Here is a 27,288-nt window from a genome sequence, read left to right as displayed (position 1 = left end):
GTTTTGGCTTGCTGTTTATCACTCTTTCAGTAGAAAATAAGACTTCTGTAGCCACAAATAAACTTTCTGTGAGAGGAATCTAAATGAATACAGGTCTTGTACAGATTTGAGACATCACTAAATTTGTTTTGATGGCTGCTAATGCTGGAAAGATAGAAAGATGTGTGTATTGCGCCTTGAGTTAGAAGGCTATTGGCAAGAGGAAAGCAGAGGAAGAGTCAAGGAAGAAGCTTTTCAGAAAAGTAGAAATCTTAGGGAATTACTTTGCTTTCTGAAGTTTCCTGGCTCCACAAGATTCTGAGACACAGGATTGACTCAAGGATTTGAAGATAAGGTGAAAGTTAGTATATGCCCAGAAACAAGTTATGTTAACTTATACATGCTGACAAAGTTGTACCAGTGCAACACATCTGATCTCCCTTCAATTTTCCTGGGTAAATTGTTGTATACTGTGGGAAGTTGTCTAAAGCAAACAAAAGCAAAGGACTGGAACTAAGTAGTAATGGACACTAAGAAAATCAGTTAAGTGAAAACCCACTTGGCCTAGATCATGCATTTTACCCATAAAATTGTCTTAAAACTTGTTGTGAGTTAATATGCCATGCTGGAAAATAGTGGACTTTCTAAGGTGGAAACAAGGTATTGTCAACCATATTTAACCTCAGAAGCACGAGGGTTTTTCAGAATCACTGGAAAAGTCTTTCAGTAGGTGATCTCCATCCAACACAGAGATAATTCTCAATACTTGATTACCATCTTCTCTTTTGTATTTATTGCAAAGTATACCTGGCCTATGCAGGCTTCTGAAAGCTAGTCTGTAAAGTACCATTTCCTCCTGTGTGAGGTATGAGTGAAAAGCATGAGGTTTGGCTGATTGCTGAAGGAACTGATTTATCATAGGGAAAGCTGTATGATACAAAGAACAGATTATCTGGAAAGCAGTGTGGAATTTTTACATCTAAATACTAGCAAGAAAAAACATAATACTGAACTGTTTGCTTCAATCTTTCTGCTTATAAGATAGTATAATATAGAGGAAATAAAAGCCTAAATGCAGCATAATCTTTTCTGTGATTTACTAACCCCAAACCCTTGTAAACATCAAGAAAATACCTCTTAGTACCAAACCTAACCCTAACACACTGTAGGCACTGTTAACTACTTAAATCCAAAGGGGCCAGGTGAATCTCTTGAGGTTCAACAAACCGAATCACAGAATGACCCGGGTTGGAAGAGACCTCAAAGATCATGTAGTTCCAACCCCCCTGCCTAGCAGGACCACCAAACATATACATTTACTAGATCAGGTTACCCAGGGCCCCGTCCAACCTGGCCTTGAACACCTCCAAGGACGGGGCATCCACAGCCTCCCTGGGCAGCCTGTTCCAGGGCCTAACCACTCTCCTAGTAAAGAACTTCCCCCTTCTTCGTGGCCCTCCTCTGGACCCTTTCCAAAATATCTATGTCTTTCTTGTACTGAGGGCTCCACACCTGGGCACAGTACTCCAGATGGGGCCTCACAAGAACAGAGTAGAGAGGGACAATCACCTCCCTATCCCTGCTGACCACCCCTCTCCTGATGGACCCCAGTATCCCATTTGCTTTCCGAGCTGCCAGAGCGCACTGCTGGCTCATGTTAAGTCTCTCGTCCATCAAGACCCCAGGTCCTTCTCTGCCAAGCTGCTCTCAAGGACCACTCCTCCCAGCCCGTACAGATGTCTGGGGTTCTTCCGGCCCAAGTGCAAAGCCTTGTACTTTGCTGTGTTGAACCTCATAAGGTTCACCTGAGCCCAGCCTGTTGAGGTCCCTCTGAATGGAATCCCTTCCTTCCACTGTATCGACTGCACCACTCAGCTTGGTGTCATCAGCAAACTTGCTGAGGGTACACTCAATTCCCTCATCGATGTCATTAATAAAGATGTTAAAGAGCACCGGCCCCAAGACAGACCCTTGGGGGACACCACTCGTTACTGGCCTTGCTCAGGTCCAGGTAAATGACATTGGTTGCCTTCCCTTCGTCCACCAATGCCATCACTCCGTCATAGAATGCCACAAGATTAGTTAAGCATGACCTTCCCCTGGTGAAGCCGTGCTGGCTGTCTCGGATCACATGCTCATTCTTTATGTGATCGAGCATGTTGTCCAGGAGGATCTGTTCCATGATCTTCCCAGGCACGGAGGTGAGAGTCATCGGCGTGTACTTCCCCGGGTCCTCCCTGCTCCCTTTCTTGTATATGGGAGTGATGTGACCCTTCCTCCAATCATCCAGGACCTCACCTGACAGCAACGACTTCTCAAATATTATGGAGAGCAGCTCGGCAACAACCTCAGCTGGCTCCTTCAGGACCCTGGGATGCATGCCATCTGGCCCCATAGACTTGTACTCATTCGGTCTAAGGAGGCACTCTCGGACTTGCTCTACCCTTACAGTGGGGAGGGATTTACCTCTTTGGTTCCCACACAGAGGTCTGGGGATGCAGGGCTTAGGGACGTGAAAAAGACTAGAATCCTGGCCACCAGTGAAGACCGAGGTGAAGAACTCCTTCAGCACCTCAGCTTTCTTTTCATCTGTTGAAGCCATTTCTCCTTTTAAATTTACCAAAGTAGGTACGCCTGTTCTGGCCTGTCTCTTCTGGCCAATGTACCTGTAGAAGGTTTTCTTATTGTTTTTCATGTCCCTTGCCAAGTTCAGTTCTGCCTGCGCCTTGGCTTCCCTGATCCCATGTCTGCAAGTCCGGACGGCATCCCTGTATTCTTCCCAGGTGACACAGCCTTGTTTCCAGAGCTTGTACACTCCTTTCTTCGTCCTCAGTTCTCTCAGCAGGTCCTTGCTGAGCCATGACGGTTTCCTACCTCGCCTGCCCACTTTCTTATTCAGAGGAATGGAGACCTCTTGTGCTTCCAGGAGGGCATCCTTGAAGAGCAGCCAGCTCTCCTCAACATCCTTGTCTTTGAGGGCAGCGCGCCAGGGGATCTTGGCCAGCAATCCATTGAGTAGCTTGAAGTCAGCTCTTCTAAAGTTCAGTGTCCTGATCCTGTTCTTTGCCAGGCCCACATCGCTTGAGATCACAAACTCAACCAGGGCATGGCCGCTGGAGCCCAGGCAGCCTCCAACCTTGATGCTTTTGATGATCTCCTCAGCGCTGGTGGGCAGCAGGTCCTGCAATGCTTGACCTCTGGTCGGTCTGTCCAATACCTGAACCAGAAAGCTATCATCAATGGATTCCAAGAGCCTTCTGGAGCTCTTGCAGCTCGCGGTGTGGTTTTCCCAACAGATGTCCGGATGGTTGAAGTCCCCCACCAGGACAAGAGCCCGTGAACCAGATGCCTCATGCATCTGGAGCAAGAAAGCCTCATCAACAGCCTCCCCTTGATCAGGTGGCCTGTAGTATACCCCTAATACCAGCTGATCTTTATTAGTCCCATCTCTAATCCTAACCCACAGGCTCTCAACCTGTTCTTGACTGTTTCTCATGGGGAGCTCCTCACAGTTTATCCAATCTCTGACAGAGAGAGCAACTCCCCCACCCTTCCTACCTCGCCTATCTCTCCTAAAGAGCCTATAGCCATCGATGGCAGTATCCCAATTGTGGGAGTCATCCCACCATGTTTCTGTGATAGCAACAAGGTCATAACTTTCCGAGTGCATCACAGTTTCCAGTTCCTCCTGCCTGTTACTCAGGCTGCATGCATTGGTATAGAGGCACTTCAGCCGGGCTATCTGTCTCGCCACCTTTATAAGGGATCTAGGATCCGCTAGAACAGCAGCATCCCCAGCATCCCCCTGCCCTACTCCCTCCCTTTGCACTCTGTCGTCATTGCCACGTAATGTGTATCAGCTACCAAGTGCACTTACACCCCATGATTTGAGGAACCAAATGGAGTATCTTTCATCTGGGTTGAGCCAACCCTCACTACCAATACAATCTGGGGAATGAAAGGATTGAGTGCAGCCCTGCTGAAAAAGACCTGGGGGTACTGGTGGATGGCAAGCTGGACATGAGCCAGCAATGTGCCCTTGCAGCCCAGAAAGCCAACTGTATCCTAGGCTGTGTCAAAAGAAGTGTGATCAGCAGATTAAGGAAGGTGATTCTGCACCTCTACTCTGTGAGGCCTCACCTGGAGAACTGCATCCTGATGTGGATTCCTTGGTACAAGAGAGACATAGGCCTGCTGGTGTGCATCCAGAGGTGGGCCACAGAAATGATTCAAGGAGTGGAAGACCTCTCCCATGAAGACAGGCTGAGAGAGCTGAGGCTCTTCAGCCTGAAGAAGAGTAGGCTCTGAGGTGACCTGATAGTGACCTTTCAATATCTGAAGGGGAGCTACAGGAAAGAAAGGGACAGACTCTTTAGCAGGGTCTGTGGTGACAGAACAAGGGGAATGGCTTCAAGATCAAAGAGGGTAGATTTAGACTGGGTATAAGGAAAAAGTCTTTTACAGTGAGGGTGAAGCGGCACTAGAACAGGTTGCCTAGAAATATGGCGGATGCCCTGTCCCTGGAGACTTTCAAGGCAATGCTGGATCAAGCCCTGGGCAACCTGATCTAGCTGTGCATGTCCCTGTTCACTGCAGGGGTGTTGGACTAGGTGACCGTTGAATGTCCCTTCTAAATCTAAGGAATCTATGATTCTAAAGACAAATTTTTACCTCTATTCACATTCTGGACACATATAACTGAGATGCAAGAACAAGGAAAAAAATCTCTTGGAATAGCGTTTTACATACAGACTTACACATGCTAGCTAAGACACTTAGCTAACTAAAATGTCCATTTCCTTTGTGGTATTATAAATTGTAAACTTTCAACTCTAACTTCTTGAAATGAGAAGGCCTTCATCAAATGCCTTCTAATGAATAGGTCTTCCATTTATAACTGCCTTGCTCATATCAAAACCACTAGGAGAGAAAAAACAGCAATTACTTATAATAACTTTATTGGGTATAATTTTCTTCTGTCTTTGAAAGCTCTGCCTGCTGTTTTCAGGCTGTGCATGTTAAACAGAAGTGCTTACACTTGACCTTGTTCTTGATCCACTCTTTGTGCACAGCAGTGCATTTTTTTCTTCTGAAAGATAGGTACAATTTGTGTCCACATAAATTATACTGTACTTGCTATTAACATTCTTTTATCTGGTAAATTACTTACACTGATTATGTTGAAGACTGTTCCATGAGCTGTTGATAATGCAAGTCTATGATTTGTATGTAATATGTCATTCTTAATTTAGAATGAGACTGAAAGGAGATGACAGATTGCTGTAACACATGCAAAGAAATGAGGTCCTGGCCACATGCAGACAGGAAAGGATTCATGGTAGTATTTGTAGAAGGAAATGTGTTCAGCCTAGGCATCCTGGCTAAATTCCAGCTTCAGCAATTACACTGTCTAAATATTCCTGCATATCCAAATGATTGATTGTGATATTTTCACTTATTTTGTGCCTCAGATTCACGGAGAACTCTAACATAGATAACCTCCATCTTATTTGCCTATATTCCTAAGAGAAGGAATGAACAGACAGTCATCCATACTTCATTCTCTGAACAAATACTTAGAGCTCATGTGATTTATCTTGCATAGTCATCTACTAAACTAAAAGTATCACATTAATAATTGACCACACTGGACAACTGAATACTATGGGTCCATATGGGGTCCAACTGAGGTTACTGAAAGAGCAGGCAAAAGTGCTTGACAAGCTATTTACATCATTTACCAGCTATTCTGGCCAACCATGAAGGTCCCAGATGACTGGAGAATTGCCAGTATTGCACCCGTATAAAAGAACAGTCAGTAGGAAGATCCAGGGAACTACACAGCTGTCAGCTGATCACAGTATCAGGGAAGATTATGAAGCAGATTGTCTTCATTGTAATCACACCGAATGTGCGGGACAACCAGGGGGGTCAGGCCTAGGCAACACAGGTTCATAAAAGTCAGGTCCTCCTTGATCAACCTGATCTTCTTCTACAACCAGGCGACCCACCTGGTGGATGAAGAAAGGCTGCAGATGTACTCTGACTAGACATTTGCAATGCCTTTGATTCCGTCTCTCACAGAACTCTACTGGAAGCCCATGGCTGAGACAGGTGTACTCTTCTCTGGATAACAAACTGGCTGGATGGACAAGCCCAGAGGGTTGTGGTGAATGGAGTTAAATCAGCAGGTGATCAGTCACAAGTGGCGTGACCCAGGGTGAGTCCTGCTTAATATAATTATTAAAGGTCTGGATGAGGAAACTGAAACACCCTCAGTAAGTTTGTGGAGGACACCAATTTGTGATCTACCTGAAGATAGGAAGGCACTACAGAGGGATCTGGATATACTGGATTAATGGGCTGAGTCCAATATTATGAGCTTTAAGAAGACCAAGGGCTGGGTCCTGCACTTTGGTGACAATAATCCCATGCAACACTACAGGATTTGGGCAGAGTGGCTGGAAAGCTGCACAAAGAAATAAGATCTGAAAGTGTTAGTTGGCCGCCATCTGAAAAGAATCAACATGTGAGACTAGGTGGCAAAGAAAGCCAACTGCATCCTGTCTTGTACTAGAAATAGTGTTATCAGCAGGACTGGGGAACTGACCATCTCTTTGTACTCAGCAGTGGTCAGATGGACTTCCACTACTGTATTCAGTTTTGGGTCCCTCACTACAAGAAATACATTGAAGCCCTGGAGTGTCCAGAGACTGTCAACAAAAGCTGGTGAGCGGTCTGGAGCACAAGTCTCATGAGGAGTGGCTGAGGGAGCTGGGATTGTTTTGTGTGGAGAAGAGGAGGTTCAGGGGAGAACCGTGTCACCGTCTGCAACTATGTGAAAGGAGGTTGTAATGTGGTTGGTATTGGTCTCCTTTCCCAGGTAACTAGAGATAGGACAAGAGGAAATGGCCTCTAGTTGTGACAGGGCTGGTCCAGGATATTGGGAAAAAAAATCTTCCCTGAAATAGTGGCCAAGTATTGGAACAAGCTGCTTGGGGAGGTGGTGGAATGGTTGTCCCTGGAGGAGTTCAAGAAACATGTAGATGTGGCACTTAGGGACATGGTTTAGGTGGTGGGGATGGATGATATTTGGAATCAATAATGAGAGCAGAAGAAAGAAATGAGAATAAAGAAGGAACCTAGTCTTCCATTATGCAATCCAGCCTCTTAAGTTCTTAAACCTCTTCCAAGTGGCTGATGATTTGAATCTGAACAGGACTCACAGCACATTATCATGGTTGTAGGGCATTTTTTTCATGTAATGTCTCAATGAAAAGTGTATGTAAACAAGAACTTGTAGTAAACAAGCAGCAACTAGTACAAATAACCCAACTATATTAGTTAAATTGCTCTCTCACTTTGTGTTAATTTCTGCACAGTGTCAAGCTGTTCCTAATATATTCTCAGAACTTTCACTGTCTTAAGAAAAGAAACCAAGACTACTGTTCTCCTTACAGAATCTAAATCTTCTGATCACCCACCACAAAACAGACATCCTGCATTTTATTCACTCAAAGATTACAGTTCTTCTGTACCAGTAATGAAAACCTTCAAGATGTTAAAGGCAGAAAGTGTTTCTTTTTCAATTGTAAGAATCTCAAACTTCTGTAAGCTACTCTTTTGTTTCTACAAGAATTCACTTTTGGTGTTGCAAATTAAGGAAAAAAAAAAAAAAAAGAAAAAAAAAAGAAAGAAAAAAAAAGAAAAAGAAGAAAAAAGAAAGTACCACAAATATCCAAAAAGCTTTTTTAAACTGCAGAGCCCTGAAGCATATTTTATTATAATAGTAATAACAAACATAAATGCAATATGTTATTCTTATAAAGCCTTATGACCAAAAAAATTGCTTTACCTGACTAAAAGACTTGTTCTTTTTGAAGAAATTCATGAAAATTTCATAGCCCCAAGTTTGTGCACACACATCTGGCAATCCATTGTTATCCAATGTCTGAGGTCTAGGTGCTAAGGGCCTACAGCTTTGAAGTGCTGAAGTTTGCGCTATTGTTATTTGTAGACTGTCAGTATCCTGCAAATCTTTGGTTACATTCTTCTTTAATTTTCTTTGTGAAACAACTCTTTTAAAGGTAAATATCAATGTCATAAATATCATTAATAAAAAGGAGATGATGTGCTTGTAATCATCATATCTGCAATGAAATTTTCCTATTGAAAAACACATCCTGAGTACTATAGTACTCAATACTGTAACAGCTTATTAAATTCCAAAAGTAATTTTCTTTATCCATTTTTATAGAAGACATTAATTATTTTAACAGCTGTTTAAGAACACGGATACTTTCTAAAAAATATTTAGCTGAATTTTTAAGAATATTCTTTTTGAGCCATAAAATCAGCTGAAGCCTTGAAGTGTCCCAATATCTTTACCAGCTTTTATATTTAATCTGCAGCTACATTATTTATTTCAGTCAGTGATTATTTATTTTTGGTTCATAGAGTTTATGCAAGGCTGGATAAAGTTTTAATATTAACAGTATAAATGAGTGGCTAAGAATAAATATTTCTTTTTGGTTATAATTCAAAATCACTTCCACAGAAATTAGTTGTTTTCAATACTGGAAGGATTTGGTGTGTTGCTTTCCCAGTGCTTCATGGCACTCAACAGTGTTTACTTATTCCAGATGTTGCGTGCTATTAGAAATCAGTAGCAAAGCAGCATTATCATTTCATTCCTGCAACATCTTGCACTGGATATTGTGAATGCCTCTCTTTGTTTTAAATAGTGTAATTAGTTCTCATAAGTTTTGATTGTTTTTTTGGTTTTTTTTTTTTTGTATGCCAGTGCTGTAGTATTTTTATTACTGTTATCATAATTTAATGTTACTGCTCAAATGAAAACCTGACTCAATATAAAACCACATGCAAAAGGCAATAAGCTGTGTACAAACAGAAGAAAACCTATTAATATTACTTAGGTGTGTCTTCTTTATCTGAAACAAGTGTCAAATGTGCCCTTTTATGACAGTATATATAGCCTATTTTTGGCATATGACCACTCCTCCAGGTGTCCAGCATGACAGACCAGATAATTGTCATGGATGCAAAGCTTTGCAAAAAAGTGAGATTTTGCAAGATATGAACACTGCAGAATATATCCTCCACCATAGATCTCTGTGCTTTTCTACGTAGGTCACTTCCTTGATGTAAAACTTTGCCAGACTCGGCAGACAAGAAGTACTGTGGGTATGTGCTGTATCTTCACACTGATTCTGTAGGTATGGTAAAGGGAGGACGGTTGGATAGATGATCTTATAGGTCCTTTCCAACCTTGTGATTCTATGATTCTCAGAACTCTTCCAGGCACTTTTTTAGTTTCCTAAGTTTTCTCCCTCTTTATTTTCCTTTGGTTACCTTCATTACATATTATATCCGCTGTTTGGAAAAAATGAATACATTAAAAAAATCAAAGAAGAAAAGAAACTCTATAATAACAGTAAACTGCTAAAAGAATCCTATGATTAAAAAGTATTTTCAAGAATGAAACACTTAAGGTGAATTTTCACAGGTAATAGGGGCTTTTGCTATTATTCTCAATCTAATGTAGTCTAAAATAGCAGCAGTTCTTTGATCTCTTTGTAATCTGCTCTTCTGCCCAATTGCTCTTCCCATTAAGGACATTTTTCTAATAGCAAGTCTAAATGTTTCCTCTCTTAGTTTCAGGCCATTGCTCCTTATTCTACCAGAAAGTGTTTATATTCTGTGATCATTTTCCCCTAGAGTCTCTATGTTTTCTAGGCTGTATAAATATTGGAAACAGCCACACTGTAGGGTGTCATTGGATGTGCTGTGGTACACCAGTCCTTGAGATGGTTAGTATCATGCAGGGTGTACCACATGCTTCAAGGCAAGCGCTATAGGTGTTCCTAGGCTTTTCAGGCTCTTGCTATCACTGAGTCATTGTAAATGCTCAGACATTGAGGAGAAGGATATTTTTCTTATCAGAAAACAAAACAAAACAAATAAACAAACAAAAAAAAAAAACCACAAACAGGTGCAAATTCCATTTAAAAGTTGCAGGAAGAAACAAAGAAAATAAACGCACCTATACATTTCTGCTAGTCTTGTTAGGTAAGATTAAAATAACAGCAGTCACTGTTTGCCTACAAACTCATACAGCCTTAACATAGCTCTCTATATATTATGAGGTCATTTAGCAACACTGAACATGATTTTTTCCTTAAAACCTATGGCTTAGCTAATATCAGGCAATTCTGTTACACTATCCACACCTCTTCATTCCATGCTAACCTTTAGCTCTCCTATAAGGCTATGCAGATGGTCCTGACTGAATTCATTATTCAGTCACAGAAATCCTTTCTTTCTTCAGTTTCAATCCCAGGCTCCTCTATTCTTTCAGAGAAAGTCTATCCCAAGTCCTGTCAGTTTAGCTTTCTGGATTCTTACCTCGTTATAATTTCAGAATCTTGGAACTGTCTGGGCTGGAGGGGAACTTTAAAGATCATCTAGTCCAACCCTTGCACCACAGGCAGGGACACCTTCTACTAGGTCAGGCTGCTGTGTGCCCTGACTTTGAATAGTTACAGTATTGAGGCACTGGCAAGTTTTCTGGGCAATTTTTTTTCCAGTGTTTCACCATCTTCATTGTGAAGAATTTCCTGATATCCAATTTAAATCTACTTATTTTCAGTTGCCCCTTGTCCCAGCACTCCAGGCCTTCTTATAAAGTCTTTCTCTGTCCTTCTTATAAGCTTATTATTGAAAGTTTGCTCTTCTCCAGTATGCACGCTCTCACTCTATAAGACTGTCCTCATATGAGAAACAATGCCCTCTGATCCTTTTAATGGCACTACTCTGGACCCCATCTAACAGGCCCATGTTCTTGCTTTTGGATGTACACCAGTGCTGAGCTCAAAACAAGCAATGTGTAACTGTTGACCAACTGTCACAGTCCCACTTACCTTCCAGTGCTGTAGCCCACAGAGTATCTACAAGTACATCCTTGAATAGGCTGAAGTTGGCAATATCTAAAGCCAGAAGGATAGCCTTCACTTCTGCAAATTGGCTTGATTAATCTTATTCTTCAGCACTTTCTGCAGCTTGCCATGTAGGAATCTGTACAGCAGCTTTCTGGAAACCTGTGCCTCTTTCATAGAGTTATAGAATCATTAATGTTGGAAAAGACATCTAAGATCATCTAGTCCAACTGTCAACCCATCCCAATCATGCCCATGAAGCTTTGACTCCAAGTGCCACATCTACATGTCTCTTGAACACTTCCAGGGATGGTGACACCACCACCCCATTGGGCAGCCTGTTCCAATACCTGACCACTCTTTCAGAAAAGAAATTTTTCCTAATATCCAATCTGAACCTCCCTGTCACAACTTGAGACCGTTCCTTCTTGTCCTATCTTGTTACCTGGGAGAAAAGGCCAATAACTACCTCATTACCACCTCCTTTCAGGTAGTTGCAGGGAGCAAAGTGGTCTCCTGTGAGAGGTGGAAACTTTTTCACTCCCTGTCCGGGTAGAGTAGCATGCTGCTAACTGTTCCTTCTGAATTTATTCTGCTCCTCATTTCTGTCTTTCAGCTCAGGTATCTTGAGTATAACTGGCCTAACTTTTGAAAACAGAAGTAAAGAATGCATTGAGAACCAAAGCTTTATCCTTGTCCTTAGTGTTACTGTTCCCATCTGCATCCATTAAAGGTTGGATTTTATCTTTGTCCTTTGTCCTGCTGTTAATATTTTGGTCAAGACATTATTTATTTTCTTTATCAATGGTTACCAAATTTCCCACAATACGATACAACCCATATGTGAACAAAGCATGTTGTTTCTCTGGTAATTTATTTTATAGGGCCTCTTCAGCATGTGTCACTTCCTCTTCTGGCAACATTCAGAAAGCTTTGCCTTCAGGCCAGTCCATGATCTTTTCCAAGTTTCCTGGACAACTGTGGTTTCCTATTTGAGCTCGTTGATCACTGACTTTGTGTTTCATAATTAAGGGGCCATTCTCAATCTGCAGAGAAATTCATTCTAATTCGCTTCCTTTCCCAATAAACCACCGATGAAGAAGGTGCTGCATGAAAAGCTTGGTGTTCCACCTAGGGAAGCGAACTTGAGCACTGATCTAATGCTTAACTGAGTGATATCCTAGTTATGTAAAAACTAGTTGACTTCCTACTGTTCTGACTTTGGAAATTGCACGTTGTAAATTGAACATGATCACCTGTGCACAATCACAATGCAGATATAGCTTCATCAGTTAGGAGAAAAAGAGGAGGAAGAAGAGAAAATACGCTGCATCAGACCACGTACTTAATATCATCACCCAATATTCTTCACCATGGCATGGGCAGATGTGCTCTTTAAACCTCAACATAAATTTAACCACGCCATACTTGCATGTAGATAAAGTATGTATGTATCTTGTCCTTCTGCCTCTGAATCACTCTTTCCATCTCTCACTCATACTGGCATCTTGCAGAAGGGGTATTAGGTTTCTACCTTTCATTTTAATGAAGCAAATTCCTCCTGCTTCAACTTCAGTTTCCAGGAGACTGATCAGTCATCAGGCTGCTGAACCATCAATCTGAACACAAAGGAAAAGGTCCTTGCTTCTGGCAAAGCCCAATTTCATTTGCAGAAGTGCTTCTTTCCTTGACATATTTGGGGCAGCTCTACTTCCTTTGCAGTTTTACTATATCTGGCAAAAAACCCACCACTTTCACAGCAGATGTTTATGTATTTGTGCTAATGACCCCCTTGGCAGCTTTCTGCAGCCTTGGAAATAGTCAGAGAGGAGCCATTGAGATCCTTGCCAGAAATCAGATGAATAGGTGGAAAACAGGAACATTTAAACGCATGTGGTAGGTTAACCTTGGGTGGCTTGACTAACCCACTGCAGTACAGAACAAGATGGGGCAAACAGAAAAAGATAATCCCCCAGAATTCAGGAGTTGAAAGATAAGCTGTGGCAACAATCTACTCAGTATGAGCAGTAGCAGCAGCATGAACTGGGAAGCACCTCTGCTGGGAAAGCTTCTAATCACAGAATTAGCATTGTCTAACAGGCATCCACGTACATATTCCATGATCTACAAACTTCTTCTGACAGAAATAGCTCCAAAGGATTGGTGGAAAATAGAGAGGAAGACAGACTGGCTAGGAAAACAAATCTTTTCAAAGTTGTTCTGCGAGTAACTGGAAATCTGCTTGATATATTTGAAATCAAGCATGCTTAATTAACATCTTAGGTAGAAACTGGAACATGAGCTTTATGGTAGAGTTTTGGCTAAAGAAGAGGGAGTAACCAATGGGATTAGGACTAGCCACTAGGGAATACTGTCACTTTAAGCAAAGTTAATATTTGCTCCTACCGAATCTGTGCTTTAGTTTAGTGCTCCATTTCCACTTGAATGCAGAAATTATAAATTATGCAATTAATTAGGGTTGATGATATAGTCATTCCAGGAGGGGATACTGTTTGTTCCTTGTACCGGTAATTAACACAGGAACTTGCACTTAGGAACAGTTTCTGATATCCAGTCATGCAATTCTGTTTTCCACTAAGTAAATTCCTATTGCAAAAACAGTATTTTGACAGCAAAAATCCCCACAGTGTGAGTAAAATGACTATCAATGAATATATAATCTTGCAAAAGTAAATTGTCAAGTTATTCAACTCACCCAACAGAGTCAGTAACTGTATATGGATATATTGAAGTTTCAACATGGATTTTCATGAAAAATATGTCTCAGCACACAATACATATAAGCAGTTGTACTTAAAGCAAGCTGTGTAATTTATTTGTAAGATACCTAGAGAAAGATTACAGAGTTATTTAGAGATTTATTGAAACACAGAAATCAAATCCCATAATGTCATACAAATATCTTTTAATAGGGGACTCTAAGCTTCCTATTGAAATTCTGAAGAGACTTCCCATAAAGACTGAAATATTAATTCTACGTTGCTGGAATTTTTGAGTGTGATTCACAGTGCAGAGATGTGGGTGCCTAACTCTCTCAGATTACTGTTGACCTTTCATTAATCTGAGCAGGACTGTAGAGGTCCATGTTGTAGATACCTTTTGCTCATTTAGTCAAGTATAAAAACAGACAAGACCACACGTGCCAAAAGTAAGGCAGAGACACTGAAGTCAGTTACTACAATCTCCACTGAACAACTCAAGAGGCTGAAGAAGTTGCATATAGCTGTTGGCATCCCATGTGTCTACATTTTAGTAACATGAATCCTGCACTGTTGAGTACCTTTTAAGTATGGTTTACTACAGAGGGAGGAAAAAGCAGTATCAGCATCTCTTTCTGATTCTTGCTCCTGGGCTGTCTTCCATTATTTTTCTTTCATTTGAGTAGATGTCAACAAAGGAGTGAATATCGTAAGTGAATCCTAATTCCATATAGAGTCATCTAAATAAAGCTCTTCTTCCCAGTTATGCTAAGCACCTTCAGCTCAGATGCCTCCAGAAAAATACTGAAGTAACCAGATGAGAAAACTTTATCCTAAATCTCTGGAATTTGCGGAATGAGGAAAAATAATTTTGTAGTTTTGTAGCCTTTTATAATTTATAATACCTTAATTAGATCATCTCTCTTCAAAAAAAAAAAAAAAAAAAGAGCTATCTTGCATACCACCAAGGAAAGCTATTAGTGCTATCACTTTAAGAAGTCTGTATTTCAGAAAAATAATCTGCCTTTCTGTTTTCCAAGATGCACTGAGGACTGTTATTTTGCAGTACCCTGCCAGCTTCTGGGCCTTCCTCAGCAGTTCTTGATTGTTTTCCCCATAGACATTAGTGGAAGTTTCTTTCTCTTCTAAATTAGCTGTAAACATTCAGGAAAAACACCTAGACATCACTGTGTGTGGCTCAAATGAAGCCATCTGCTCAATGTGCAGCCATAAGTTAAAAATGAAAATAAACCAACATCAACAAAACAAGAGTGTTTTAGGAAGTATTAAGAGATGGAGTAGAAGACACTTTGTAGAAGACATTTATCACATAAAAACACTTAGTTGCTTACTGTTTGTTGACGCGTCTCACAAAACAGAGTAGAAATGCAATAAACAGAAAGAAGTTACAGGAAAGTGATCAGAGACCAGGAAATAATTCTACATGGGGTCCATTGGGTCTATTTAAGAGATGACATGATATAGCTATCATGTATAGCACAAAGCCTATCACAAAGTTATTCACTATTATGTCACAATACAAGATTGAGGAGACACCCCATGAAATAAAAAGAATTAAGATGATTGGGAAAGTTTCTTTATTATATAGCTAATCTTTGGCTATATCAGAAAATAATATTGAATAAATGCTTTGTAAAAATGAAAGAGAACTCATAACTACACATTTGGGCTTCCTACAAATCTTTAGTATAGTGTAAATGGGTAAGAGACAAGCCAGCTCTCACCTTCTGAGAAGTCAAACCTCTCATGCCACCCACCAGCTGGGTGGTTGGCAGGCATTTGCCATATCCTGAATATACAGAGGTTTAGATTTCTTTTTGCAATATAAGCCTCTCCTATGAGAATGATCAGAACAATGTGATACTTATAATAAAAATAAATAGGCTGTGAGGGCAGTTGTGTGGTATGATGATGTACGGTCTAGCAGATTTTTAGCTGGATAAGTTCCCTTTGCCATGGAGTAAAAATATATCAGCAAGGTGGGCATTCTGCCAGATATAAATGAGAGCTGAAAACTGTAAGATATCTTTACTGGATATGCCTAAAATTTATTCTAAACAGCTTAGAGTAAGCTTTCCTGCAGCTGGAATGCACAGTCTGCATTATGATAGCAATAGATATTCCCTGTAAACGGAACACTGCTCCAGTAGAATCTCAGAATCATTAAGTTTGGAAAGACCCTCTAAGATCACCTAGTCCAGTTGTCAACCCATCGCCACCATGTCCCTAAGTGCTGCATCTACATGTTTCTTGAACAACCCCAGGGATGGTGACACCACCACCTCACTGGCCACCGCACTGGCCATACTTGGCCACTTTTTCAGGGAATAAAATTTTCCCAATATCCATCCTGAACCTTCCCCGTCACAACTGGAGGCTATTCTCTCTCTTTTCCTATCTCTAGTTACCTGGGAGAAGAGGCTGATACCTACCATGTTACAACCTCCTTTTCACATAGTTGCAGAGTGACATGGACTCCTGTGAGCCTCCTCTTCTCCAGACAAAACAATCCCAGCTCCCTCAGCCGCTCCTTATAAGGGCTGTGCTCCAGACTCCTCACCAGCTTTGTTGTTCTTCTCCAAATGTGTTCCAGGGCCTCAATGTCCTTGTGATAGTGAGGAGCCCAAAAGCAAACACAGTACTCAAGGTACAGTCTTGCCAGTGCTTAGTACAGAGAGACAGTCAGTTCCCCAGTCCTGCTGAGTTCGCTATTTCTAATACAAGCTGTGAGAGACAGAGTCAAAGACATTGCTAACGTCTAGGCAGAGTACATCTGCAGCCTTTCTTCATCCACCAGGTGGGTCGCCTGGTTGTAGAAGAATATCGGGTTGATCAAGGAGGACCTGACTTTTATGAACCTGTGTTGCCTAGGCCTGACCCCCCTGGTTGTCCTGCACATTCGGTGTGATTACAATGAAGACAATCTGCTTCATAATCTTCCCTGATACTGTGATCAGCTGACAGCTGTGTAGTTCCCTGGATCTTCCTACTGACTGTTCTTTTATACGGGTGCGATACTGGCAATTCTCCAGTCATCTGGGACCTTCATGGTTGGCCAGAATAGCTGGTAAATGATGTAAATAGCTTGTCAAGCACTTTTGCCTGATCTTTCAGTAACCTCAGTTGGACCCCATATGGACCCATAGTATTCAGTTGTCCAGTGTGTTCAATTATCAGTGTGATACTTTTAGTTTAGTAGATGACTATGCAAGATAAATCACATGAGCTCTAAGTATATGTTCAGAGAATGAAGTATGGATGACTGTCTGTTCATAAATAAAAAATAAAGCCTGAATAAAGGCTACAAACAGAAATTATGGTTGATTTGTGTCCTTCGGGTGGTCACAAAATGAAATGCACCTACTGTATTATACATGAAAATATTTATTTCATAGTTTGCAGATACAGCAGAAAATGTTCTAAGAGGTTTTTTTTGTTTTGTTTGTTTATTCATTTTTGCATTCCTGCAAATACCACAATCTGACTTTCACTGATCTTATGCAAACATACTCACTTTGTCAGGACTTAAAAGCTGTCCATATGCCTATTTCCTTCTATCTGAAGTCTGGCTGAGCAGTGAACTGCGCAAGGAAAAAACAATATATTGAAATATCTGTTTCACAGCCATGAACATCTGTCTCCTCTTCAAAAGTAGCACAGTGTAATCTGGATATATATTCCCAGAGTGGAAGTTTGGTAATTCAGATTAGAAGCAATTCTTGATGTTTTAAGGAGCCTGTTTATTACAAAAACAATTACACAACCCACCAGCACAGTACACAGAAAGGGAGAAGTAGAAGTTTATTTAGCAGGAAACCTCCTGGCAGATGCTAGCACAACTGGGGCAGCTAAATTGGCTTGTATCAATAACTCTCTCAGCCAGCTTGTAAAAATCCGTCTGGGCCTAAGCCCCTGCGTATTCACACATACTAACTGATATTTCATGTGTGGCTTAAGAATGCTTGCATACACTTTATCCCCAAAGTGTTTTTATCATTCATAATTGCTCTTGATTATGGCCTTATCTCCTATATAGAAGTTTTCAGTCACTTGCCCAAGCAGCTCAGACACTTTTGACCAGTACGTTGGATAATCATTTCATTCTTTGGCTGAATTGCTAGACATCAGCACTGATACATCTGCAGGTTTAAATATAAGAATTGTAAGTTTAACATTTTTGCACACAGACAGGAAGGTCTCTGACTTCCCTTATGCATCGTTTGGTCCCATCCTCCTTATCTCACTCACACAGAGGCAGATCACTACCTTAATTTCCAGTATGGTTTCATTCAAAGTGTTGCATTGTCTTTGGATTCTTTATCTCACAGCCACTTTCTGGTGAGCTTTATAGCCAGGTAGAAAGCTTTGCTCTAAACTTTATTTTTTTAAACTCTAATGATTCTGTTTTTTACTTATTAAATGAGGATACTTAAGAACTGATGTAAATATGCTTCATGTATTTTTGAAAACTCTATACTGTCTTCAGAGCATGCATCCTATAATCAGTACATTTAAAGGAAACCTGTTTTGCATCAGCAATTAAAAATAAGAAATCAAACATATATTTATTCCCACTTAACGTACATTATTTGTTTCAGCCCTGGTATATTTATCATGATAAATATTTTGCAATTTATATTGTAAAAAATTATTACACAGAAGACCAAATCTTGCTTAGTTACAAGTGTAAATAGCCTATTAGTCTTAAGTGCAATTTTAGAGTTGCTGCTGAGAAGAAATTTGAACTGTACATAATTTTCAGCAAGATAATTTTCCACTATCAGGAAGTGTAAAATGGCAATTTGTTTATTGAACATTAAAAAAAAAATAAAAAATAGTACTGGATAAAAGTTCCTTGGAATCTCCATTCATCCTTAAACTATCCTTTTGTTTTGTAATGACATTGGCCAGTGGTGCCTTTAATCACCTCAAATCTGGTGTGGCTTCCTCACTGCCCTAAAGCAAAACATCTCATTTAGAAAAACTTCAGTTATCTCACTGAATCAGTTTATTTAGAATCATAGAATCATAGAATTACCCAGGTTGGAAAAGACCATGAAGATCATCAAGTCCAACCACAGCCTAACCATAGTACCCTAACTCTAACAACTCCCTTCTAAATCATATCTCTGAGCACCACATCTAAACAGCTCTTAAACACATCTGGGGATGGCGATTCATCCACCTCCCTGGGAAGGTGGATGAATCGCCGTCTTAATCGCCAGTACTTAACTACACTTTCTGTAAAGAAAATTTATTTTATTTATTTATTTATATTATTTCACATTTCATTTTAAAAATAAAAAGGACAAATTTAGTTTTATTCTCAAGAATTTGCAACCATAATCATCTAACCATTGGAAGGTAAATTATTAAATGTTACTTTTTTCTCTATGTTCTTTTTTCGAGACACCACTTTCAACCTCAGGTATACTTAAACACTTATTATGAACATCAGGAAAAATTCTGTCCCAAGACAACTCATCCCAGGATAACAAATTCTTACTCAAATCTGTGAATACATTTGTTGCTACTTTTTTTCTATCTCAAAGACTCAAACGAGCCCTCTATTTCAAGGAAACCACAAAGCTGAGGCAACCAGAGCACAGGACACTTAGAGGACACCAAGAGAAGCAAGTATTTCAGGGTTTTTTTTTCTTTCTTTCTTAAACATAATCAAGATTGGAGGGCTGAACCTGCATCTTACTACAGTCAGTGGGTGAGCTCCGGAAGACTGCCAATTCAGTAGCTCTAAGACAAATGTGGGAGGAAGTAGAAGAAGAAGAAAAGTAGTTTCTCTGCCATCAGTACCATGGAAGTAGATACAGCAAAGAAAAAGAGTGAGACAGGGCTGCATGGGGACACAATATATACTATAGTAGGCAAAGAAGAGCAAACAGCAGCTACAAATATAAGAAGCAAAAGAACTTGATGGGAAAAAAGAATACGAGTAACTGTAGTAAAGTCAGTCTTATATTTTCAGTAGTGCTTAAATGTGATGTGATTCAAGCAAAACCAGAGAAGTCTTAGCAGACATAGATATACATAAGAAGATTCAGTTTAAAATCAAGTAAATAATTGCAGTTTAGGAAAGGAGCACACAGAATATACAACAGCAGAATAAATGCAACATTTTGTGGGCTATTTTCTCTGAGCAGCGCTGTTGTTTTAATGGCAGTTAGGATAACTTCAAATTTAAAAGCTTTCATTCTCAACACGGTATCAAATATTTTTGCCTTCTGAGCAAGCAAAGATCTTATGACTCAGAAAAAAATAGCAAAGTAAATGAAATTCATAAGGAGTGAAAACTTACTTTGGTAGCTATTTTAAAATTTGAACTCATCAAATTTTAGAGACTTCCTTTATGCAAGCTTTTAACTTCAGGTCTGTCACAATTTAAACAAAAGATTTTTACACAGAGGGTGGTGACACACTGGAACAGGTTACCCAAGGAGGTTGTGGATACCCCATCCCTTGAGGCGTTCAGAGTCAGTATCAGTGTGGCCCTGGGCAGCCTTGTCTGGTGGTTGGTAATCCTGAATGTAACAGGGGGGTTGAAACTAGGTGATCATTATGGTCCTTTTCAACCCAGTACATTCCACAATTCTATGGTTATAAGTTCAACAAGATCAAATGCCAAGTCTTGCACTTTGGCCACAGCAGCCCCAGGCAATACTACAGGATTGATCCAGAGAGGCAGGAAGTCTGTGGAAGAAATGGACCTATGGGTGTTGGTTGATGCTAAATGCAACATGAGCCAGCAGTGTGCCCAGGTGGCCAAGAAGGCTTATTGCTTCCAGGCTCGTATCAGAAATAGTGTTGTCAGGAGCAGGGAGATGATTGTTGCTCTGTACACAGCAGTGGAGAGGCTGCACCTCAAGTACTATGTTCAGTTTTGGGTCCCTCACTACAGGGAAGATATTGAGACCCTGGAGCATGTCCAGAGAAAGGCAACAAAGCTCGTGAATGAGTTTGGAGCACAAGTCTTCTGAGGAATGGCTGAGGGAACTGGGATTATTTTGTGTGAAGGAGTCTTAGGGGAGATGTTATTGCTCTCTCCAACTGCCTGAAGGGAGGTTGTGGAGAGGCTGGGGTAAGCCTCATATCCTAGGTAACAAGTGGTAGCATGAGAAGGAATGGCTTCAAATAGTGCAAGGGGAGATTCAGCTTGGACATCAGGAAAAATTTTTTCTCATAAAGGCTGGTCAGGTGATGGAATGGGCTGCCTAGGGAGGTTATTGAGACACCATTCCTGGAAGTGTTCAAGAAAAGTTTAGATGTACTAAGGGACATGATTTAGTGGGAAAATATTGGTGATAGATGGACAGCTGGGCTGGATGATCCTGGATGTTTTTTCCAGCTTTGGTGATTCCATGATTCTGTATGTTCCAGCTGTGCTTTTTACCATCTCTGGAGGCTGGAAGCTTATCATTTTTCTGTATGGTGTAATGCTCTTTGAGAAACTAATCTGGTATTTGTATTTGGTATTGCAGTCATCTTTGTACTTTGGGAACCATATCTTGGAAACTATTAATAATTTCACTCTTTGTCTTCTTGGGGAACCAGGCTATGGGGGAGAAAAGCATGAATGTTCAAACCAACACATTCCAATTACCCACATAATGTGCTTCAGGTTTGGTTTAAGGTTAAACAACTATTTCCAAATATCCTTCAGGCCCTGAGGCTGAATAGTTGTTAGTGGCCAAGAGTGTGGGATGGTATGGGCAGGTACCACGAACAGTGAGCAACACCATTGCTTCAGATCTTCACTCCTAAACAACTACAAAATCCTGAAAAACTCATGAAATATTTAGAAAAGTTGTTCTGTCACCCTGGCAGTGCTAGAGAGGCACAAATCACTGCAACATGCTGGGGTTTAGGTGTGTTCAACATTAATCAGCACAAACAAGGGAAAGAGATCTTTGGATTTGGTGACAGTGCAGTAGGCCCTGCAACTGCTCCAACTGCTGCTACAGGCCTTGCAGTTTAATCAGAAGACCAGTCTGTGCCAGTATCAGTCATGCCAATACACAAGACAATATATATACCTATATCGCCTGTGAAAGTCAGCCTGTTTAGTAAGCAAAGAAACTCCTATTTCAATACAAGTTGAAAGACGGAAAAGATGGTAGAAGATGAGGATGAAGCAGGGCCATCATGAAGATGTAAGGTGGAAGAATCAGATGAGTCAGTCAAAATGGAAGCAATAACTGTCTGATCCCAAAGTACAAGTGAACTGTGAGATACGTGAAAAATCTTGAGCTGTCATCCAGGAATACATATCGTGAACTGACTGATCCACTGCTGGAATAATGGGACCAGCAGCCTGGATTTAGTGGGAAGTGAAGCCAGGCAAGAGGAATCCCTTTCTGGGGAAAGAGGACATTGACAAAGCAATTGGAAAAAGGATACGAACCTTCACCCTATTGAGATGACTCTTGTAAGCCCATCAAGGAAGATCTGATACATCAGAAAGGCAAGTGTAATGTCATGGAGAAAGGTATTCAGTAACTGAGGAAATTAGATGTAGCAGTGGTGATATGGTCTGAGGAGTCTTCATTCTTACGATTTTCTGTCTTTTTTTCTTGTGATATCCTGTTAAGATGCAATTACAGAGGTAAGAGCATGGGAATGTATCTATATTCTAAGGAGCTATCACCATCAACGGCTCTCACTGGTTCAGGTGTAACTCTAAAGCCACTGTTAGGGTTAACTGGCTTAGAGTTCTGTCTGTGTTGAGATGTGATATTTACCTCCGGGCTTGTGCAGTCCCTACTATCTTGAGTCACGAAGAATATTACTCATATCTAGAGTGACAGGCTTGGAACAGTGGCATGAGAATTAAATGCTTTTTGAGTTGGGATGGCTTGCTGGGTTAACCTGTGCTTTGGTTGCCACACAGTTTGATTGGAGTTGTTCCTTTTGATTTTTGCTCATAATGCTCACTGCTTTGCTCTGCTGAAGAGAACTGGGAAAAGGTGTGAAGGTGAGAAACAGTTTGATACACTGCCTGAAAGGGACACAAGCCCTACCTCAGCTGGTTACGTAGGACAGGCCTAAAAGAATGATGCATCCTTGAAATTATGATCTTGCCACCTGAAATACCTCTCTTTGAAATGGAAGGAAAGATGGTTATATCTTACTTTTGTCTCTATGTAACCTGGAGTCTAAAATGTAGGTAGGTATCCATGGGGCCCCTCATGATTCCTTATACTGCGGCTGTAGCCGAAGCACATCCTCCCTCCAAATGTTACAATGAGGCTGCACCTTCCAATTTACATTTTCATGCATTAACGTCTTAGGAGGCATGAAACAAATACATATACCTAGGGCTTGCCCTGAGTCTCTACAGAAAAATCTCAAACCATGGACTTTACTTCAGCTCAAGCTGCTGAAAAGTCTAGTGAGTTTGTAAGACACTTGTTTTCCAGCACACCTGCCTTCCTGTGAGAACTCAGTACAGTACTTTACTGGTTCTAACCATCATGTCCTCTCCCCAATCAAGATAGCTTTATCATTAAAATTTCTTCATATCATGGGACATCTGTGTGGCTTCTTAGACTTCCAAGTGCAGAAGTTGCTTTTGAGAATGGAGTACAGCCCTTTGCACCTTTGACCAAATTCTGACAGCTAAGGTCCAGCACTGTGCAAGAACAAGCTAGATTTTTGTTACATAAAATAAAAGCTGCCATACTTTTTATTTAACTAGGGTATCAGTTAGATTCCTAAGAGTAGTTGTAACAGAATCAAGTTACATTGTCAGTATGATAAAAGGTATCACATCATTACTTTGTCCTTTTTACCTTATTCATTCACAGATTGAAGTTTCCTGGATTTCTGTCAAAAGAATCGGTCTTTTAAGAATAGAAAAGACCAATGTCATCTTTATACAGTTTGAGAATTCATCTTGAGTAGTCCAGAGATTAACAATATCAGTGATAATTGAGTCAACGGCGTCTATGGAGTACACTAACAACAAAATAGACCAAGGAACAAAAGGCAGGTAATTCAACAGCTCGCAACTACTGAATAATCATTTTAACCTTACTAAGGGTCAGGATGGTGAATAAAATAAATAAAAAATGAATGTGCTTAAAGAAAGGAGGAGAGGAGAAACAACCACATACTCAGAGGGAATTATTCAATTGCGAAGAAATATGTGTTCAAAACAGAAAATGTACTGCTGTTAACAGGATAGAAAAATCAATTTTACATAATATAAAGAGATACATTTACATCATTATGATTATGTTGGGAAAGGATTAGAATTTCACTTTCTTCAAAGCATTATTGCAGTGTGTCATATGATTCTTCCTTATCTGATGATCATGATGATGCCTAAAGAATAGCACCTCTCAAGCATCACTCTGTTCAGTAACAGACCACCTTGTCTCCCTGAGCTGCCAGATCTCATGTCTTTGTTTTCCATAGGTAGATTTAATTAAATCAGCAGAGCTAAATCTGTAAAGTCTTGCAAACAGTGGGAGTAACTAAAGGGAAAAAAACAAGTAGGTGAAGAGAGTAAAAAATGCACATGGACTCAGAGACTTAATGGCATAAGATCAGCAGATCGGTCCTAATACTGGCATAAGCAAGTGGTACGAAAGAAACCCAGACAGCTGAATTCATATGGTGGTGGCAGAGGAAAACATGAGCCATCACTGGAAAGTACAAGTGTTCCAGAAATTGGGTGGTTATTTTTCTTCATTTGTTCTTTAAATACAATTTTTAAAAATGTGTATTATTTTTTAATTACAATTTTAAAATGTTTGGATTTGAGTATAGGTTGAAAAGATGCTTGCACAAGTGCAAGAGTAGCATCAGCCAGTATCCATAAGTAAATCCATTTTACCTGCCCAGACTAGAAACACCTTCACTCACTTGCAGCCATTTTAATTTCCCAGCCCTTCCATGCATGCTTTCCCAGAAGTTGAAGAGAAGCAACAGGGATAATGCCTCCAATACCAACAAATTCAGACTCATGGAGTCTCAGATGTAACAGCTGTGAACCCCTCCTCACTTCCTACTGTCTCCTTTGCTGCTGTGTATGTGATCGCTTTAGCACAAACTTCAGTGAATGTACTTGCTGAGGAAAGCTCTGCAGGAATCCTGGAGCTTGTTGCTTTATCAGAACCGCTATTTTGAATTGTATCTGGCAATGTATCTGAAATCAAATGCAGCTACAGGTTCCATTATAGTCTGTCCTGCCTGGGAAGCAGTTCTATGAGAGTGGATAGCCAGGCTCCCCTTTAGCTACATTTCCTGATTAGTTTCAAAATCTGTCAGAGATTCAGAAAAGAGCCTGGGGGCAGTTAACTGTAATGAGCTACGTATTAGAAGAAATACATTCACCTCTGACCAAGCACAGACAATATTAACTAATAGAGAATTATACTGTATAGTTTCCACCTGTTTACTACCTCACATCTCCACCAGTACTATTTTCTCTTGGACAGATGTTAGCTTTCCTCCTATCCTACTTACCTCACATGATTCAGACATATGGAATTACAGAAGCTTGAGACAGTGTGGAAGCAGTCTTCTCATTATTGGCGGATATGTATGCTGGTTGAATGAATGAGAGGAGACAGCATCTTCTAGAGCTTGTAGTGGCATAAGTAAACTGCACTACTGTGCATATATTGAAAGTCACAAGCCTTATTTTAATTATATCTCTTTGTCAGATCTGACTCATTCCTGCACTTCTCCTCACCTCAGAATTTAAGCTCAGAAAAACTAAATTTTATTTGAGTAACAGCTAGAGCAAGATTTTAAATATAAAAAATAATATCCTCAAGAGAGTTAGAGAAAACAAAACAAACTCTTTTCTATTCAGTTCTCTCTGACTTTTATGTGGGTACAGTCAGTTTGATAACTGAGAGTCTAGGAGTCCTGCTGAGTTCCCCCTGCATCCCTAGGATTATTTTTTTTCCCCATCTTTTCTGAGGTGTAGGTGTTTCCCAGTCTTTCCTTCAGTCTTTTGATCTCTCTAAAAAGCAAGCTAAGCAGATCCATACTGACTCTGTTGCACTCCTTTGGCCTTCCCATCCTATACTCTTTCCCTGAGTGTTCGGCAGCTCTTCATAAGAACCTCCCTCAAGAAGTCCACCAAGACTCTTCAAAGAAAATAAAGCCAACATACAACAAACCTGTCAAATGCAGCTCTTGCAACAGTCACATCAACAATTGAAACTTGTAGTAGGGCCAGTTTTGTGAGACTAGTACATGAGAAATGGGAGCAATCTGCAGGAAATATATATATATATTATCTGATGTCTTATATTCTTTGTTGATATGCTATAAAAATATAATTTATCCTAAATTTTTAAAAGCCTGGATATCTCAGCATCATTTCTTTGTATCATCCTTCCCTCCCTTCCTTCCTTCTTCTTCTGTGTCCATTTATGTGTTATTTCTTGTCTACTGTTTAATTTATTCTGAGCTGTGGTCGGTTTTTCAGTAGGGCTGCTGACGCCAGTTTGTGCCTCCAGCTTTTGCAGTAAATTTAAGCCACCTTTTCTGACCACTTTAGTACTGAGGTATTAGTGAAGAACTAAAATTGTTCTGAAAGAAAAACATATCCTCCCACTTCCTACATATTAACCACAAGAAGAATACTTAATGTGGATACATCTATCCAGGAGAAATACAAACATCATACATGGACACAAGTTAGCTAATGGAAGTTTGTTTCCATGGAATCAGAGAAAATCTTGAGTTGAAAGGGATGCACAAGGATCACTGAGTCCAACTCCTGGCTCCACGGAGGGCCAAATTAAAAAACAAACCATACTTCTGAAAGCACTGTCCCAGTGCTTCTTAAACTCTAGCAAACTTGACGCTGTGACCACTGCGCTGGGGATCCTGGTCCACTGCCTGATCACCCTCTGGTAAAGAAACTTTTCTTAATACCCAGCCTGATCCTCTCCCTGACACAGCTCCACACTGTTCCTCTGGGTCCTGTTTCTGGCATCACAGTGCCTGCCCCTCTGCTCCTCTCGTGAGGAAGCTGTAGGCTGCCATGAGGTCTCCACTCAGCCTCCTCTTCTCTGGGCTGAACAAAACAAATGATCTCAGCTGGTTCTCATACATCTTGCTCTCTAGATCCACCTCTGTTGACCTCCCTTAAACACTCTCTAATTGTTTATTCCCTTTTCACATTTTGATGATCAAAACTGCACGTAATGCCTGAGGTGAGACTGCACTGGTGCAGAGCAGAGCAAGACAATCTCTTTGCTCACCTGGCTGGCCCTTTTGTCTGTTAGGGCATGCTGCTGACTCAGATTCAACTTGCCATCAGAGAACCTCCAGTTCCCCTTCCGTGGGGCTGCTTTCCACCCTCTGTCCTACTGTCCTTACATATATCCAGGTTTGTCCAGTCCCATGTGCAGAATCCAGCACTTGCTCTTGTTTTGTTTCAGAACAGAGAACAAGTTATCAAACAGGAGGTCATTCAGTGAGTGTATATCATTTCAAGGCATACACTGAAATAAAAAATGAGAAAATCCTACCCCTTTCAGCTGAGTAGAAGAATGGAAATAGTACATCAACTGATACCTAAAAAGACTGAAAGACTATGTTTTTCTCATTTCTGTGTAGACAAACCATTTACG

At 40.5% G+C, this 27,288-nt stretch overlaps 1 long non-coding RNA gene across 1 annotated transcript in view; it reads left to right on the top strand.

The window, feature by feature from the left end:
* The window catches only part of LOC107309754, a 30,044-nt gene extending 4,138 nt beyond the window's left edge, over window positions 1-25,906 (top strand). The window contains exons 4-5 of the long non-coding RNA XR_004306141.1: window positions 23,494-23,678; window positions 25,132-25,906. This is a non-coding gene — a long non-coding RNA (uncharacterized LOC107309754). The remainder of the gene's footprint in view (window positions 1-23,493; window positions 23,679-25,131) is intronic.
* The last annotated feature ends 1,382 nt before the right edge of the window (window positions 25,907-27,288 follow it).

Source organism: Coturnix japonica, chromosome 2 (genome assembly GCF_001577835.2).
Source record: "Coturnix japonica isolate 7356 chromosome 2, Coturnix japonica 2.1, whole genome shotgun sequence".
In the NCBI taxonomy this organism is placed as follows: domain Eukaryota; kingdom Metazoa; phylum Chordata; class Aves; order Galliformes; family Phasianidae; genus Coturnix; species Coturnix japonica.
Note: the sequence above shows the minus strand (reverse complement) of the source record. Positions and strands in the feature narration are given on the sequence as shown.